The 17127-nt window shown below is 36.2% G+C and overlaps 1 long non-coding RNA gene across 1 annotated transcript in view; it reads left to right on the top strand.

Moving 5' to 3' along the window:
* Nucleotides 1-2647: 2647 nt before the first annotated feature.
* LOC113963173 overlaps nucleotides 2648-17127 on the top strand; it is a 37442-nt gene continuing 22962 nt past the window's right edge. The window contains exons 1-3 of the long non-coding RNA XR_003532670.1: nucleotides 2648-2747; nucleotides 3547-3603; nucleotides 3912-4045. This is a non-coding gene — a long non-coding RNA (uncharacterized LOC113963173). The remainder of the gene's footprint in view (nucleotides 2748-3546; nucleotides 3604-3911; nucleotides 4046-17127) is intronic.

The raw sequence follows: 17127 nt of genomic DNA, 5'->3' as shown, positions 1-17127 counted from the left end.
AAAACATCAGTTAGATTTCAGTTATTTCTTCCAGGTATATTGTCAAGCTCATACTCAATAAAGACTGATAGAAATCAGCTGTTCAGAAAAGGGCAACAGGCTCATGAAGGGTCTAGAAAACTTCTTATGAGGAATGGCTGAGGGAGCTGGGTTTGTTTGTCCTAGACAAGAGGATGCTCAGGTGGGAACTCATCCCTCTCTAAAACTACCTGAAAGGAGGTTGTAGTGAGGTGGGGCCAATCTCTTCTGCTATGCCTGCGGTGAGAAGATAAGAGGAAATGGCCTTAAGCTGAGACAGAGAAATTTCAGTTTAGATATTATAAAAAATTTTCATTGTTAGAGTGATCAGGCATAGGAATAGGTTGCCCAGGGAGGTGGTGGAGTCACCATCCCTGGAGGTGTTCAAGAGGCATCTGGATCTGGCATTGGGTGATATGATTTAGTGGTTCAGAGGTTAAAGGGTTAATGCTGGGTGGACAGTTGGACTGGATGATCTTGTAGGTCTTTTCCAACATTGATGATTCTATGATTCTAAAAGTAGTTTAACTACAACAAAAAACTAAGTACAATTCTTCTTTTGTATACAGAGGATCTAATTTATGATGTCAAATATTTGTCAAAAGTACTTATAGCTTCTGCTCCCAAAGCATTAAATAATCCTCACAATATTGGCCTCAATTAACAGCAGCAGCGACAAACCCACTAACTAGAGTAATAGTTTGGGAATATGAGCTCCTATTTCAAAAGAATAGACTATCTTTCTTCTTGTTCTCATTGTGGTCTGCATTTTCATTCCACATTGCTCTAAGCTGTAACTCTGTGTCAGCATTAAAAACAGATTTCAGCAGCAGAAAGGCCAACCTTGGTGCTTTTAAAAGTGCATAAATTATTTTCCCTAAAAATATAGAAAAAGGATGCTTGCTATCTGTGACCTTGTGAACCAGCTTGTCTACTTCTGAAATTTTATAGCTGAGTTTTAAAACTTTGCAGAGTTGTGATGGAAAGGATAGTAGGTTCTTAAACTTACTTATAATGAAAGGTTTTATATGGTAATGAACCCTGGTAACAGGAATACTTTGCAAGCTCACTGAAAGCTGAGAAAGATACCAGATTTATTTTATTGCTTAAAACTATTATATATTTGAGAGTACTGAACTTTCATTATATGCATTTCTTAATATGGATTGTCGTTAAATATGCCAGTGAGGTTTGCTTCTACTCCCTACATTCATCCACTCTATGGGAAAAATATGAAGAAAGATTTCTTATAAAGTATTTTTTACACTTCACAGTGCAAAGGCAAGGGGAACCAAATTAAGGACATAATAAGGAGGATCTCAGCTTTGCCTGGCAAAACCAAAAGAAATAGGTAGATTGGCTCTTAAATGAAGGAGAGACACAATAAGCCAAAATTCAGGGATACTAGCATTTGCCTAGGGTGTATTTCAATATTTTTCCTATTTTCAGTCAACACAGGAAAGTGTTTAACTGTTATCATTTAGGATGTGGAGGCAGGGCTAGTGGCCTGATATTGATTTGAATCATCTAGTCTGAGTGGCAAGGTACAGTTTGCAATGCCTTGAAGAAGGAAACTGATACTCTCTGTACTTCTCAGAAGTGGGTGATTGTGAATGTCGGTCTCAAAACCAAAGATAAAGGTACTTCACATCAGGAATAGATATTGCAGGACAATTATCCAAGATTTTAGGGAAGGGAAAATTTATTGAAATACCACAAGATTGCAAACTCACATTTTATATATATTTATAGCTTGGCCATTACAGTAGTAATGATAGCACAGTAGGGGCAGGACAGGACACTTTGAATTCCTGCATGGAATATGGTCACAGCTTTGCCTTCAAATGGATGAGTGTAGGCAGCAGATGGAAGCTACAAGTAGCTAGCATAGGGATAAAGTTGAAAAAATCCTTTAAGTCCTGCTTCTGAGCCTGTGCTTCTTCTGTAGACTATCATTAAGCTGAACACAAGTCAGGGTCACAGCCTAAGTGCTGAGGTTCAGCGAGCAGATCTCATGGGAAGGAGCCATTAAGGTTTGCTATCATGAATATTCAATGTTAACACTTAATTTGTAAGTCACAGACTTTCTTTCAGCTGCTCTACTTAGCAGAACATCTACAGCCTAATGCCTCCAGGTGAAGAGTGTTATTTGTTTATTGGAAAACATTCTTAAAATAGCACATTGGAGTACAGCACTTCAGGTTAAGGGTCATTCTTCAAAATTTCCAAATACATGTAAGCTGTGTGCGAAGGTAGGACCCAGTGCACACCAGTGACACTTTACAGCCCCAGGACATGCAGCTATGACATACTGATGTGTCACAGATACCACAGAGGTCACACGAGGGCTCTTATTGTATATGGTGCTCCTCAAAAAGAGGCCAACAATGTAAGACTGTTTCAAGCCTACGTAACTTCTCCCTCTGAGCTTTAGGGCAGAAGCACTTCACTGAACACTGATTGCTTAGGGCTCCACGGGAATTTGTATGTTTGAAGAACAACCCTTTTCTGCCACAGGGAATCCAATCATATCAATACAGGGAAAAAAAAAAGGGAAAAACAAAGAAAGAAAAAAAAGGAAAAAGAAGTAATTCTGCTTATTTTCAGGTATTTCAAATTTTTTTCTTCTACAGTAAACAATTCCCAGCAAATCAAGAGGCACCTGATAAAAATTATCCAAAATCCTTGAAAGAACCATTCCAGTATAGGAAATGCATAGTGTTTTAAAGGTACATACGGGTATCTGTATGTAAGTCAGTGGTGCATGTTGAAATTGCTTGTTTCCTTATTACTCTCCTGTTGCAATATTAGCAGTGCCTTTGTGAAAGTCATGTTTTTCCTCGAGTTCAATAGCTTCCTGTTGTTGATTGAAACAGTGAAATTGTACAGCCATCCATGACATTACAATTTTGTACTAAGTTGTATTGACTATTATAACTGAAAACACGGAGCATGAAAACCCTCAGCTGTTAGTGAGCAGTGGAAGTAGGAAACTTGCTCCAGAGAATAAACTTAGGCACCTCAAAATCTTTTTTAATAGCATTTGAATAAGAAAATATTTGATACAAATCCAAACAACAGTGGCTATCTCAGCTCGATTTCCTTTTGCACGTTAGATCAACAGCAGATAGCAGTAAGGAGCAGACAAGGTGAATTATTCATATATTCCTTTCTAAGCTGAAGTACACTTCTTCTGCAGATAAACCAAGCTGATTAACAATCACCACAGCACTTTTGGATGCTTCAAAGTCTGCTGAACTACTTATTACGTTTTTTTTTTCTGTGAGAGTGGAATATAGATAAATTCTGTTGCCTTTCATGACATCTTAGTTAGTGATTTTTTTTTTAATAAAGAAATATATAGAGAGGGTAATTTGAAGCATTTTTTTCCTGACAACAGTTACTTGAAGAGACAGATACATAAAATAAGCAGATATTTTGAAATTAGAGTATGTGCACATGGAAGAAGTTATATTTTCATTATTCCCTTTCCTTCCCCGTTTTTTCACAATTGACTTATCATTTCAGAAGGAAGAAAGTGAAATTATGGACTCAAAAGCCAGGAGATGCATGTAGAAAATGCAGGTGAGACCCTGGTGAGCAGCAAGAAAACACACCTCACTTGCTGTGGGCCAGTGACTGGGTGAGCACCTGCACAATTTTGGCAAGTACTGTCCTGCTATAAAAAAAATCCATGCTGAGGAAGCATAGTGTTAAGGAAGAACTGCAGATGAGAATATTTGTGCAGAAGACAGAGGTAGTTATTTTGTAAGACTAAATGGTGCAAAAAAATAGGGCATTAGACTCATGACCTGGAGTCCTTACATCATTACCAGAAAGAAAATTTTTTCTTTTTTCCTTTTCTTTTTTGAAAAAGGTTTTGCTCTTTTTAGCAGTGGGAGAGAATATACACCAAATGATGGACATTAAAAAGTAACCTGTAAAAAGTCAATGCGTCTTTGCCTTGGTGATGCTACCAGAGCTAGCTCTAACTGAATATACTTCTTTTATTTCCAGAATATGAAATGTAAATTGCTTTTAATGCTTTTGGTTTATCAGGCTCACATTTGAATCGTTTGGCAATATTGTCTGATTTTTCATTATTTTTTCCATAAATACTGTATGATGCATTCCATGTATATCATATACCATATATATTAATTTGTTTTTATGTACTACACTTGCTAGAGGACGATAAGAATTTTATATTCCCATTTAAAAAAAATGTGCCTCAGGTCTAATAATAGCATATCTTAGAGTCAATGTTCCCAGTTCTTTACTGCAGCTTGTGTGACAGCTTTATCTACTTATTAGTAGTATACCTACCTGAGAAATTACTCTCAAAATGGAACATTTCATTGTGTATTTTCACCTTCAGGAAACTAATTTAGAGCTGCAGAGAGAAGTTACTAAAGCCTGAGGGAAAAATACTTAATACCATTTTGCTGCAAAAGATATGAATTTGAATTTTAACCGAGACCTTAGAAAGATCATATTGCCACCTGTTCACCCACTGCCCTTTCACTCCCTCTCCCCTGCCCCCATTGACATTAAACTTTTACATTCAGACAGTTGCAGCATTGTGCTGCTAACTACTATGGTTTTTCAATTTAAGGAAGTAAATTTCCCAGCTTTAAACCTCCAGATGATCAGTCTTTTTTTTCTCAAGCTATGCAGTATCAGACCTGGGCTTGACTTAGCTACTGGCTCTCACTAAACCCAGGAACTGTAGTGCCATTTCTAATTCAGAAAACCCAATAAGTCAAAACTCCAAGAGTGATTAAGTACCCACTACAGACCAAACCCACAAAGATTTGCTCAAGGTACCATTTTTTAAGAAAGGAATAAAAGTGTGGTTTCAGGGGGACACTTATATGTTTCTCTCTCTTTTTCTTTTTAATTATTTGTTTTCCATTTCTAGTTGGGAGTGATTCAATCAGTTTATATTATTAATCCAAAAATATCAAAAATTACTGCAACCATTCAACTTTAAACAATACAGAGCACAGAATGGGGCTTTCAATAGCAGATTGTGACCAAAGTAATATTCTGAAACACTGACATCTCGTGGCATGCTGTAGAAATAACAACATTCTCCAGAGAGGTGATGTCCTTTTTCAAATGAAGGTCAAGCAGAGCACATGATGCAAAAGATTCAAAATGCATGAATATTTTCAATCTCATTTAAAAAACAAAAGTGATAGATCTACTTTCTAGCTATATCATTATCAAAAACAACATTAAATCAGCTTTACAAAATACTAGGGTGAATGCTACATTAAACAGCACTAAGATAAAATAGTTAAGAGCATTTTGCAATTACTTAGGAATCTTTTTTCCATTAACACTGTTAATAAATTGGACAGCCTTTTAGGTAAGCACGATGGAATGTGTAATGCCAATAAAGCACTTTAGTAACAGGTCACATAATTAAAGGGCAAATAATCACCCTGGAAATGAAGATGATGATTTTGAAGTGGTTTCATTATTGGGGTACATCACAAGGTGATTGTCATTAAGCTAAAACCACAGTGTATTCTTGAACTAGAGGAAAATAAGTGCCATACTGCCTACACCAAGAGAACTGGTGTTCCATTCCCACCTCTTCTGAATCAGCCCTAGAGAAAAGTCCACCATGTCTGGCTACTCCAGAGAGTCAAGCAAATGACCTCTTCTAATAATAGTAGCAAAGTCTCCTTTTTTTGTAATTGGTACTGCTGAAATACCTCTTAAAAATATCTGTTCTCAATTCTCAAAATATAGTAGAATTGACATTGACCAAAAAAAACCCAAAAAAATTACTTCCAGTCACAATCAGCTTTTTTTGATTTTACAACTGGACTACCTGCACTTGCATTAGCTACATTTAATTATATCTCTAGTGATGGCCTTTAGAAAATGCTGTTAAAAGATCACAAAGTCTTCATTCTAGACAATTCAAACATCTTATCACCATTTAATTTTAATGTTGTTCATATGAATTTCCTCTCTGTTCTCTGTTTCACTGACCTTGTCTTTGCCAACAGCTGCCTAGGGTAGCATTTCCTGCTTGGCTAAGTTCATTCTAATTGTGGTGCAACCTTGTCAACTGCAAGAAATTAGTCTAATTTAATACCCTAACCTCAATGTTAGCAGAAGAACAAAAAAGCAGGCTGTAGGGCAGAACCAGAAGAACAGACAGGTTTTATTAGCTTTATCAGTTCTAGTCCAAATTCTAAACTTGGTACTGTAATATTAGTTTTGACAATAGCAAACAACCTTTTTTTTCTCAATTCTGGAATTTTCTCTGGCATTTGATGGAGAAATGAAAGATCATCAGTATTAATGACATGACCAACAGGAGTGAGCAGCTAAGGCAAAAAGTTTGAAGTAAAACTGGCTAGGATCCTTCAAATCCTCACGAGAGGAAGGGAATGCTTGAGGTGGAACCAGTGCTACCAACAGCAAAGAAACCTAATTTTCTTCAGCACTTCACATTATAAACTAGAAGACCCCTGAATTGTCACTGTCACCAGAAAATAGAGAAACTATGGTTATTGATGTCACTTTGTTTTATCTATCTATGGTGGTCAGGGAGTTTGGGAATTCTGCTATCATAGAAGAACTTCCTCTCTATGATTCTTGGAAGCTGTCTGCTGACTGTCAGGGTTTCCAAAGACTGCACTAGTGAACTACCACCCTAGAAAAGATGTGTACAGGAACAATGTTTGCAAACTCTGTTAATACAGTAGAACATGAAATATAGTTTTGCTTAGCATAGACACAACTGAGAAAATTATAGCAGCTGAAAATCAAGCAGAAGTATATGTTAATATGCTAGAAAGAAATAAGAATACTTTAAAAAAATAATTATAAATACAATTAATGAGAACAGAAATGGGAGATAATCACAAACTGGATCACATGAAGAATGAGATCAGGAAAAATAAATGTCTTTTTTTAAGTGCTTACATAGTACAAGTGTTGAAAGAAGGAATATATTTGTTGCTTTGTTGGAAATTCTTGATACCTGCAAATTTTATCTTTGTGTCCTGCAAACTTCCAGATGTCTTGACTGGCAAAGTGTATGTTGTTTTAGGTACTTTTTCATTTAGATTTCTATTATGCAGAATATGCTTCTACTTCTGTCGTTCACAGTAGATTGTCAACTGTTCAAGCTGGGAAAAAGAGCAGTAGTGTAATGAAAAACTGAAAATAAATCCACTTGTCTCAGATTTTTGCGTCTACTTCTTTTCTGTGTATCTATACATAGAGAAAGAATATATACATACTGTTGAGAAAGAGGCATACTGATTTGTGCCAGTGAATGGTATGCTGATATCACTGCTGGAATAAACATACCAAGGGAAGAAAAATACATTTGCATTTCACACTAGCAAGCTTAGTATTACAATTTTCCTCTTTTCACAAAGTGGTTTTCAATTTTAACCCTATATTTTTCTTTGGTAAATGCTGAAAATATGAGTTAAATGTTGCTGTTTGGAAGACAAAATAATAACTAAAGAAGGCAATAAAAATTGATGTCAAACAAAACCCAGGTACGAGATGACTTTTTTACTCTGAGAAAACAATGAGAAAAATCCCCATAAATCTAAGTGAAGGTATTTAGTTCTTTCTATAGTTGCTCCTTCTGAACAATCCTGATCACTAAAGCAAGTTAAGCAACAACCTACAAGGAAGGTCTCTCACTTACTTCCAGGTGAACTCAGAATGTGATAAACTCAACAGTTTTTTATGTGAATTTTCGTATGAGGTGCACTGGAAGGGCCCATCTTCTCATCACAGGAGCCCAGTGTGATTGGCTTAGTTAGACATATACATACACAATGTAGCCTATTTAAAGCTTTTCCCAACTGTACTGATATCAATAGAAACTTACATGCATAAATGCTACTGTGATACAGCCCTCATAAGATTCAAAGATTCAGAAGGAAGGTCTGATTGTACAAATTGCTGACACTCAGGTCCCCAGGGCATATAGGCACCTATCTCCTGATGAAGGGAATTAGACAGAAGGCATCAGAGGGTGATGCCGAAACTCCTGCAGGCTTCATTAACATAAATGCTGAGGTTCATTTCAAGTCAGTGTAGCTTTTGTCTTCAGCAAGTCCTTTTCTCAGAACTTTAACTTCTAAATGAGTTTTATAACTCTTTCTTTCTCCATAGTTAAACATGAAATCTCTTAATAAATAATTTTCATCCTTATTTGTCTTCAGGCAGGAGACAATCACTTAGTACACACTTTTTATGACATGAAATTTAGATTCTACTTTTTTGTTAAAGCAATTTACTATTAATTATGTCCTAAAAAAGTAAAGCACACTTCCAATATAAAGCATTAAAAAATTACTACAAGCTGGAGAAAGTATAATTAAATACCACTATTAAAATTGAAAACAGGCAGACATGTATACACAACAGCATGGTTTTTAGTAAGACCTGAGCTACTTGTTTCTACATTTACTTTCCTAAGACAGTAGCAGGAGTGTGTATGTGCATGTTATATCCTCTCCTCAGCTTCATTTTGGCAGTATTTGGAAGTTAATTACTAATCTTGTTCTCTCCCTTCTTTCTCCTCCTCACCACAAATTCCAATCATAAGACACTTATGGTGCTATTACAGGCTGGTAGAAAGCTCACACCCTTCCAGCCATGCACAGCTGTCTTCCATCATGGCTTGTCTTTTCAAATAGGGCATCCCTGGAAAGAAAGAATAATCTCCTTAACAAATTTGGACTTTAAGCAGGAGTTGTGTGAAGAAGATTTCTCTTCTTTTAAAGTCTTTGTGAGACTTTTCATCCAAATTATTTATATGGATATGTGTTTATAAGTCTCTAATTATGGATTTGATGAAAATATTCCTTACTAGAGGAGCTGTTGAATATCAGGAAGATGCTTAATTATGAAGTTTTGTTTAAAATGCAGAGGATTGGGTAAGTGCATAATTTAGGAGCTATCATTCCCGACACAGTAGGGAAAAAATGGCTCTGAATTCCATTAAGTAATCAAGGATTTGTTAAATATGTGTCATATAGTACTTGGCCTATGAAGATTATTGTTACAGAATTTTATGAGTCATTCATATGTTTGGGCCATAAGATTTGGTTCTAGGAAGAACTGTGGGTTTGGCTGGGAAACACAAACATTTTATAGTTTGAATCCTTTAGTATTATTCTCAACAGCTATAATGAATGCTAGCTAGTGGCTGCTGCAGGTCCCAAAGATACCTGTAACACTTGATTGTGCAAAAAAAAATTACAAGAAAATAATTAATATCCTTGGGTTTGAACAGGTAATTTCAAAGTAAAATTGGAAATCAGATAGGATATTTAACACTGGATAAACTCGTTTGAATAATGCAACAGTTCAGAGATAACTCTAATTTCCTTTCAGAAAGAACCAATAAACCAGAGAAGATTCTTGTAAAATACACTTAAAGAATGGAGAAAACAGGAAATTAAGATTTTTCTTAAATCTTAAAATACTAAAGGACAATATTTTTCTACAGTTCAAACCCAGTTCTTTGTACAACTGGTTATATTTCCTAGCATAATAATAATAATGAATTTTTCAAACAAAATTTTATTGCTGATGCTTTAAAAACTTGTACCATCTGACCTATTCTGAGCACATACTGAAAAATTTGGTGTTGGTGACTTTTATCTTATACAAGATATCTGATCTCTATTAAATATTATCTAGTAATACTTTAATAGCATAAATTAGCTAGTTAAAGTAAGCACAAGCCTACTATCTCCAGGACTATATAAAGAAAAGAAAAATTACCTGGGGGTAATTCTAACAAGTTTGGATGTCACTGTACTTTTTTTTTTCTCTGAAAGAGAATGGAAACAAAAGGCTTTTTTTGTTTGTTGGTTTTCTGAAGAAAAAGACAGTCAATCTTGAGTGCTAATAGATTATTCCACCCTAAACCCAAGTCCAGAAATCAGTTGACCCAGACGCTGGGAAGAAAACACACCAGCAAGGAATCAAAGGGTATCTGCTGAGTAGGGGCTGTTTGCCTGTGCTAGCTGTCAAGGTTACTCTCCCTATTGTTCCCTCTACCCTCCACACATGGATGCCTGAACTGTTTGCTAATCACCTTCTAAACTGCCACAGTTGAAAGCAAAACAATTTGCAGTTTACCAAAACTATGGATGGTTATCTTAAAATTTTATATTGTAATTAATGTTCCTGTACCTGTTCATGGGAAATAGGGCAGAAAGCCCTTCCCGACCATTAGAGTGTGACTACCTGAAGTTCTGAAACATGAGATTTTACTTTAATCACTATCTTAACAGATTAGCAAGCACTATAAGAGCAATACCAAAGCTCTTATTTTAAAGGAAGGGCATGCCTAGAATTTCCTGATTTTAGGAAAAATATTTTTTGAACTATATAGAGTGTTTACAGTGGACATATCAAATCGAAGTAGTTGAGTAATGTAGGCTAAGGTTCAACAGCAACAAAAAGAAGTGCCCAAGAATGTCTAGCCTCTGTAATCATAAGAGAAGATATAGAATTCCTCATAGAAGCCATTTATCTCCAGTTCTTAGATAATTCAGGCTGTTCTTAGAGGTGGTAAAGGGAAAAACTCTCCCACCAACTTTCCCAAACTGCTCTAGTATTAATTACTTTCATTAATAGGGTACTTTGACCTTGTTCCAAGTTTTAGTTGCCTAATTTCAGTTTATATCTCTCGGATTAAAACCCACTTTCTCCTATTCTGTAATATAATTCCCTTGTGTAATCAACTACAAGAAGTTAGCTCTCAATCTCTTTGTTAATTAGAAAAAACAACTGAACTGCATAAACCTTGACTATAAGACTTATTTGCGAGTGCTTGCATTATTTTTGGATTTGAAACTTTCATGAAATGGGGTTAATAACGTTGTACTCCTTGCTCTGGCAGCAGTTTTACCAGTGCTGTGCTCAGTGGGAAGATCATTTCTCAACTTCTGCTTGTATTAGGACACATGATGTTTTATTACAGTCATTTAATCAGGCAATTAAATTCTTCCAAGTATTGCATTATTCAGAGTCTCTGCTTCACCAATATGTGTATCACCCACAGCCTCCAGAAACACAGAAACTCGCTGTATAATCTATTGATCTGGGATAGAAAAGGCACTCCTTAAGAGTTGGGACTAGCCCATTTTACAGCTCCATTAACAACTTTAATAAAACTGTCAGCAAGCTATTTAGTAATTCATTCAGTCTCCTGTCTTAGCATTATTAATTGTGATTTAATAAGACATCTTGTTCAATATCTCAGACATATCCACTCATTTCACTCCCTGTTGGCTTTATGAAGCAAACTTACAACTTTGGGTTTATTTGACAACACTTACTTTAATTATTTCTTTCACCTGCCTTTTCAAAAGCCACAGCTGAATTATGACACAGAACAAACTTGTAAAATAGGTATATGTATTTGCAAGTATCGGTGTTCTTAAAGGTGTATTTTTCTTAATTTCAGCTTGTCAATTTTGGTGTATATATGTATGGAAGAAAGATGATATACTGAGAGCGAAAAGAGAGGAAGGAAATTTGTTGAAGGTAAAAACAAGTGAAACACAATTAGATCAAGTATCCTTTCAAGATCACCAAATGACTTGTTAATAGGAAAGAGGTAGTTTCACAGAGCAAACAGAAAACCTGTACAGATGGGTCACAGTGTGAAAAGTGACAGAATAACTGCTAGAATGTAATGCTTTTTCTGCTGAAGTACTTCAGGAGTTGGTTGTAGGCTCTACAGGAAAGAAGTCTTCTTCACCGAGTAGGATTTAAATAGATCACTGTTTATAAAAAACAAAGTTCCTTTATCATTCTTATTCTGGTAGTCTTCAAGTGCATCTCAGGAGATGTGTGTCACCTCTATAAAACTGAAGACTTTACAACATAATCCCTTAGAACAAAAAAAACAATAACCAAATTTCACTAGTCTGCATTGCTTCAGCTTCCATCTGTGACCATCCAAAGTCAACCAATCACAACCTTGTCAGGAAATGGTAAAACGGTTTTCCCATCAACTCCATTGTTCTGGTGCCCCTTCCCAGAGGAGCATCCTTGTACTTCATCTGAATTTCTAGGTTATCAGTTTATAGCTTCTCTTATTTCCTTTATAGGTTAATGTTGGTCAGATTCTGTTTCTAATATCCACTCTGGAGATACATCTTGTCTCTTCTGTCAATAGCTGAAGGCCCAACAAGCCACCTTTGTAAGAGCTTAGGTTTATCCACTTTTCCCCTTCCCAGGAGAAGCTGGGGAAGCTGGGGAAAGCCAGGTGGGTCAGGAAATGCGAGTCTCTTGAATGTCTAAAGAGCAAGAGGTTGTGGCTGAACTCATGCATTTGCTCTTATTCTTCTGTACCACAGCTTTGAACCTTGGGCAATATACATGACCAAGTTGTTCTTTCTACTTCTTGTCCCTATTTTCCAAAGCTGCCTTGATGTCTATGAGTATTGGCTTCGTTTCTGTAGTTCACCTTTGCTTCTGCAGTCTGTGTCTGTCGTTCATCTTATGTTCTGTCTCCAGCCCTGAGAAGACTATGTTTTTTCTATTAAAATGCATCAAAATAGTCTTCTGAAAATCTCCCCCCTCCTCATTCCCAAATAAGAATATTAGGTCTCTTATTTCAATTACTGCAGTCTCCTCTCCTCTGGCAGCTTTATTGCTCAGATCCATTAGCTACTAAGAAAAAAATCCTGAACTTTTATTGTCGGTCACACCACACTTTTTCAATCTAAATACATACCTACCATTTCTGTTTTCCTTGTATAACAAATTCAAGCTTATTTCCTTCCCTTTCAGATCACTGTAGTAGTTATATTCTCTGCATTAAAACTCTTCATTTATACAGTAGCACAAGGCTAGGAGTCTGGTTTCCTACTCCACAAATCATGGCTAGGCTTCGCGAACGAAGATTTGGGAAGGGCTCTACCCATGTTTCTTGCAAGCAAGCTGGTGGCTAAAAAGGCCAATATGAGATAGGCCTGTCCGGTTGCAAAAGGCACAGCAGAAAGACTCCTTAGATGGTATATTCTGCAAGGCACGATTCTTTCTGCATTGTCTTTTCTCCTCAAGGGTGATCCTGCGTGCTTTCTCAAAAGCATCAGCAGCATTATAGATGGTGTGTCTCCAGACCTCCCGATTGGAGGCCAGAGCAGACCAGTTATGGTGGTCAATATGGCCAAGGCTGAGATGTTGTTTCAGGGAGTCCTTGTATCTTTTCTTCGAGACTCCTCTCTTGCGGCAGCCAGTGGCAAGTTCACCATAAAGCAGGATCTTAGGGAGGCGGTGGTCCTTCATCCTGGAGACGTGCCCTGCCCATCGCAGCTGCGTTCTCAGTAGCATGGCCTCAATACTTGTGACTTCTGCTTGTTCAAGAACAGATGTATTGGTCACATAATCTGACTAGTAGATGTTTAGGATTGTACGGAGGCAGCGTTGATGGAAGCGTTCTAGGAGACACAGGCGGTGGCACTAAATGACCCATGATTCAGATCCGTATAAGAGAGTAGACAGCACTGTGGTTCTGTAAACACTGATCTTGGTACTTTTCTTCAGGTGTTTATTTCGCCAAACTCTTTTATGAAGCTTTCCGAAAGCACTATATGCCTTTGCTAACCTCTTGTCTGTCTCTCCGTCAATCTTGCCATCCGAGGAGATGAGGCTGCCTAGGTAATTAAACTGCTGGACTGATTTGAGTTCTGATTGGCCAATGGTGATGTGGGGATGATGGAAGACTTCCTGAGGTGCAGGTTGATGGAGAACTTCTGTCTTCTTTAAGCTGACTTCCAGCCCAAAGAGCTCAGCAGCGTCTGCAAAGCAGGATGTTAAACGCTGCAGGGCTGCTTCTGTGTGGGCAACAAGGGCGGCGTCATCAGCATAAAGCAGCTCCCGGACAAGATGGTTTAGGGTCTTAGTGTGGGCCTTCAGTCGCCTTAGGTTGAATAGGCTTCCATCAGTACGATATCGAATGTAGATACCGTCCTGATCATCGAGGTCTGCCGTGACCCTTTGGAGCATCATGCTGAAAAAGACTGTGAATAGGGTAGGAGCGAGAACGCAGCCTTTTTTCACACCATTCTTTCTTAGAAAGGGCTCAGAAGGTGTGTTGCCATATCTGACTTGGCCGTGCTGATCCTTGTGGAGTGAGATGGAATTTTAAGGAACTTGGGGGGACAACCTAAACGTTCCAAAATACTCCACAAATACTTATTCTATTATCGGTCATGGTATCAACTGAGTATTGAATTAATGCCTTTCACAAACAATTTCCTGAGGCTCTCCTACCATTTTCATTTAAATATTATTTCAAGAATCATTTTGCAAAAGATTTCCAACCACACTATATGTGTGTTTTATCTGAACTTTACTGAATATGACTATAGGTATAGCATATGTGGATATATGCATATATACATATGTATGTATTATGTTCACATGTACGTGCATACATGAATGCACACTGGACTGTATATGTATGACATATGCATATAGAAGATTACATAGTTATCTTATTTGTGTCTTCCCATACTTTTCATAGTGTTGCTTTCCATGGAGCCAGGAGAAAAAGGAAGTTTAACGTCAGTCTTCAATTTCCCTCGTCTGCTCCTTGTCTTTTCAGCCCTCAGTACTTCAGAACACGGATCATGTCGTACTACATACCTTGACACTGTCCAACACTGTGGCAGTGACCTCTGGGTGTTTCAACAATATAAATAGTAATAGCAATGCCAATAGCAACTTAGGGAAAATAATTTCAAAATTTCTGATCCAAGCAACATGAAATGCTGCTCACAGAGAAAAGGTTATGAGCTTTGAAGTTTTCAAAACAAATGCATTAGTTTAGACCTACTGTGAAGATGATTGTGATTTGATTTCCATTAAAGGAATTCACTGGAAAGAAGTCAAATTTCAACCAAAATGAGATTTCAGAATCAAACTATAATTTTACTTTCACAAATATAGACATGGAGATACTTGCATTGAATACCCTTCCTTGGAGACATATCTGATACATTTGGCATTTTGCAGTACATAGTTATTTCATGACAAAATATACCTAGACACTAATACTTAGTATAATAATGAATTATCTTAATTGTCTTTTTTTAGCTGCAAAACACAGCAGATACAGTGCTGACAGTTTCTTCTGATAAAAAGGGTTAAAGAGAACTAAAGCCTTGATATAAAATGTCTTAGAAATACTCTTTGTCCAAAATCTTTTTAACATATAGATAGAAGTTAAGCTAGTCACATACAAGATCCTATCAAACAAAAATTATGTTTGGACACACAAGAGGGAATCAGCTGCCTGACCCTCAGCTGTCCTTTTAAGCAAATCCACCACGAGAGAATATCCAAGAGCTAAGCATGCCAAGAAAATAGCCAGAAAAAAAGCTAAAATTATAAGGATCCAGATGGTACTATAGGAAAAAATACATAGATATTTTGTATCGAGGTCACACTGTTGCCAAGGAATTCTATTGGCATTAGCTTCTTGCCAAAGTAGAAGAGCAGGGTAATGACATCATATTAAAACCGAAATATATAATATGGTTCTTTCTCACATTGTAGATCTCTTGAAAACAGATTGATATCTATGAGATTCACATGCCAAATTAGGGAATGAGCATATTTCCTACTCTCATTGGGATCGTAACACAAAAATTTGAGTATTAAAGTAGCAACTATTTGCAAGCAAACCAAGTAGAGCCTTTTGTACAGATCTTATAGACACCAGTGAGAGCAACATATTGGTGATAATGCCAATAATTAATTGCAAAAAATATTTTTGTGCAAACAATGCTTCTATATAAACTGTGCTCAACATTCAAATTGGAAGAAAGATTATCTGCAATAAATGGATGAGCCCCTAGTGAACTTGCTAAGAATTCAAAATTAAATTTTCAAGTTTATGGTAATTCAAATAAACACTACAATTCTTTTCTACTGCTAAAAGGAGAAATAATTACAAAAAAAAAAAGTTTATTTTCTTACTGAAAATTCTTTTTCCAAGACACTCTATCATATGTAATTGATGGTTCCTGCTCTCAAAAAAAAATATTTTTCTCACAAGAGTAACACATCTTACTTCCATCCTAGTCATTTCTGAATATGTGAAATGGCAAAAGTTCATTTCTGACTTCTACAATCTCCTTCATACTTCCAGAGTGACAGAAACCATCTGACACTAAATACGTATTGCCCCAAGCCATTGTTTTTAACACAGTTTGAAAATTAAATTGAAAACATTGGTTTCAGATTTTTCAACTGAAAAAGAGATGGATAGTGATGTTATTGCCAATGTATTTATTAAAAAGAAGTCATCTATAAACAGCAGCATACCCTACTGGCTGAAAGAAAATAGTAAAGATATATTCTTTTATGTTATTGTATTCAGTTAAAAAATCAAAATTCTGAAGTTTCAAAAAATACTTTTGTCGTGCATATTACTTTCAAGAGGAAGCTGTCTTAATAGGGTTTTGTTATTATGCCTGATTGCTTTCCTAGGAAGAAAGGTGTTGATTGTCCTACTTTTCAGATGAAATAAAAAACATTTTGAGATGAATATTTTACAAATTATTCAAGAGTCAGGTTCTCTAGGAGTGAGAACCCATATTTTCATCATGCCAATATTATTTTAAAAGAAAATTTATTCATTATTGTATTTGCTCCTTATTGTGCATCTGAATAATTTCCTTTCTGGAGATATGCATGAGTAGAATTTCAAGTTTATACTTGTGTCCTTCAAAACTTGTGTAGAACTAGGGAAAAACCTTAAAATTATCAAGTGTTTGAAACCTTATGTAATATATTGCAAATAAAATTAATAAATGCCTCTACTATGAATCCTTTAGTTTTTAAAAATATTGCAGAAATAAATGGAATCATGTCAGATTTTACTTTATTTGCAATAAGATTTTTCATGATGCATCTACTGATTTTGTCCTAGTTAAATAACATGAGGTGTAAGATGTTGTAATAATCTATTACAAAGTGTGTTAATACTCTTATTTGTTACCAAAGTTATTTGATAACATTTGTTTAACCTTCAAAAACAGCAAAAAATTATTTTTACCAGCTTCAAACTTACATGCA

Source organism: Neopelma chrysocephalum, unplaced genomic scaffold, assembly GCF_003984885.1.
Source record: "Neopelma chrysocephalum unplaced genomic scaffold, ASM398488v2 Primary Assembly neopelma1_22, whole genome shotgun sequence".
NCBI lineage: Eukaryota > Metazoa > Chordata > Aves > Passeriformes > Pipridae > Neopelma > Neopelma chrysocephalum.
Note: the sequence above shows the minus strand (reverse complement) of the source record. Positions and strands in the feature narration are given on the sequence as shown.